This window comes from Schistocerca serialis, unplaced genomic scaffold (genome assembly GCF_023864345.2).
Source record: "Schistocerca serialis cubense isolate TAMUIC-IGC-003099 unplaced genomic scaffold, iqSchSeri2.2 HiC_scaffold_1168, whole genome shotgun sequence".
Classification (NCBI taxonomy): domain Eukaryota; kingdom Metazoa; phylum Arthropoda; class Insecta; order Orthoptera; family Acrididae; genus Schistocerca; species Schistocerca serialis.
In genome coordinates this window covers 115,001-117,500 of record NW_026047368.1, presented here as the reverse complement: position 1 = coordinate 117,500, position 2,500 = coordinate 115,001, and positions in this window count along the sequence as shown.

Below are 2,500 nucleotides of genomic sequence, written 5' to 3'. Positions count from 1 at the left end.
GCCTTAACCTAACCCGTATTGTGCCTTAACCTAACCCGTATTGTGCCTTAACCTAACCCGTATTGTGCCTTAACCTAACCCGTATTGTGCCTTAACCTAACCCGTATTCTGCCTTAACCTAACCCGTGTTGTGCCTTAACCTAACCCGTGTTGTGCCTTAACCTAACCTGTGTTGTGCCTTAACCTAACCCGTGTTGTGCCTTAACCTAACCCGTGTTGTGCCTTAACCTAACCCGTGTTGTGCCTTAACCTAACCTATGTTGCGCCTTAACCTAACCTATGTTGCGCCTTAACCTAACCTATGTTGCGCCTTAACCTAACCTATGTTGCGCCTTAACCTAACCTATGTTGCGCCTTAACCTACCCTATATTGTACCTTAACCTAACCTATATTGTACCTTAACCTAACCTATGTTGCGCCTTAACCTAACCTATGTTGCGCCTTAACCTAACCTATGTTGCGCCTTAACCTAACCTATGTTGCGCCTTAACCTAACCTATGTTGCGCCTTAACCTAACCTATGTTGCGCCTTAACCTAACCTATGTTGCGCCTTAACCTAACCTATGTTGCGCCTTAACCTAACCTATGTTGCGCCTTAACCTAACCTATGTTGCGCCTTAACCTAACCTATGTTGCGCCTTAACCTAACCTATGTTGCGCCTTAACCTAACCTATGTTGCGCCTTAACCCAACACACGTTGCGCCTTAACCCAACACACGTTGCGCCTTAACCCAACACACGTTGCGCCTTAACCCAACACACGTTGCGCCTTAACCCAACACACGTTGCGCCTTAACCCAACACACGTTGCGCCTTAACCCAACACACGTTGCGCCTTAACCCAACACACGTTGCGCCTTAACCCAACACACGTTGCGCCTTAACCCAACACACGTTGGGCCTTAACCCAACACACGTTGGGCCTTAACCCAACACACGTTGGGCCTTAACCCAACACACGTTGGGCCTTAACCCAACACACGTTGGGCCTTAACCCAACACACGTTGGGCCTTAACCCAACACACGTTGGGCCTTAACCCAACACACGTTGGGCCTTAACCCAACACACGTTGGGCCTTAACCCAACACACGTTGGGCCTTAACCCAACACACGTTGGGCCTTAACCCAACACACGTTGGGCCTTAACCCAACACACGTTGGGCCTTAACCTGCTCTGTAATTGTCATACGACGCGTTAAATTAGTGTAGTGTTGCCTAACTGCAACCCCCGCAATATAGTTTGCTACTCGCACTGCCCGGTCCCCAGAGTATCGCTTCATGTTAAACACCTTGCAGCTATACACTGTAATGCGGATGGCAGCAGGACGTACATGCTCAATGCCCTTCGCAGTTGTTCATTGGCATTCGCATGGCGAAGCACAGCCTACGTTGTGGTACGGCTTGTGTCAACTGTCCGCTGATGTTGTACGTCCAAATCACACACTGTACTGCACATTGGTCCTCATGTACTGAATGATACATCGTGGTACATGTGTGACCGTACCACGACTGCGCCAACAACGGCGAACCATACGGTCCAAATATTGTGCACTCAGCTACATGTCGTCTCCCTATAAGAGCTGGATTGCAGTATGGTATGCCGTGGATGGCGATCGGCATGAGCCGTCTGTTGATGTAGTGGCGCGTGTTGTCAGACGTAGTCGTCTCTTCTCACACACCGTGATAGCATGGTGCACTGCGTTCCACATCTGCGACATGCGACAGAGGCCGGTTGACAGTCGTTCGCGCAATGGACATCGCATACGTACGGGGGCCACCTTCCACGTGTTCGCGAAGCGTGCACATGTTGTTGCGTGTATGTGGGCAGACATAGTGTGTCGTGACACCTGACACAGGCATGCAACAATCGTTGAATTTGCAAATGGCGATGGACGTCTACGTTTGCTGGTGACGTTACGCAAATGAAGAACTGGTAAACCGTTGTGGTGCGGTTGTTCTCGCTAGAGGTGAATCAGTGATGGCGACGATCGGTTGAGCTACCAACCGGTTGTTTCAGCGATACCCACCATGCCCACGAACGTGAATGGCATGTGGGTGTGAAGCGATACGCGGCGGTGGCTGGGTGGGACCGTCCCCGGCCGGTGAGGGGGGGCCTCCCGGCGTGCTGGCCGCGCGGTGCGTGGGTGCACGCGCTACAGCCGGCTGGTGGGGGCGGCCAGTGGCAGGCGCGCCGGCCGACGGAGGCGGCAGGCGGCGTAGCTGCGCGCCGGCGCACCCTGCACGCGGCGCCGTGCGGCCAAAGTAGGTCCTCGCGGGCCCGGTGCGAAGCGCGGTGGACATCTGCAGTGTGCTGGTCCGATTGAGGACTGTGTGCGCTGAGGATGCGCCGCCGCCCGGCGCTCGGCGCCGCGACGCCGTCTGCTGCTCGGTCGCCTCTGCGGTTCTCGCAGGTGGATTGTATCGCAGCTGTGCGGACGTGTTGGCGCGTGCGCTGTGCTGGGAGAGTTCGCTTCGGCACCCAAGTGGGGCTTTTG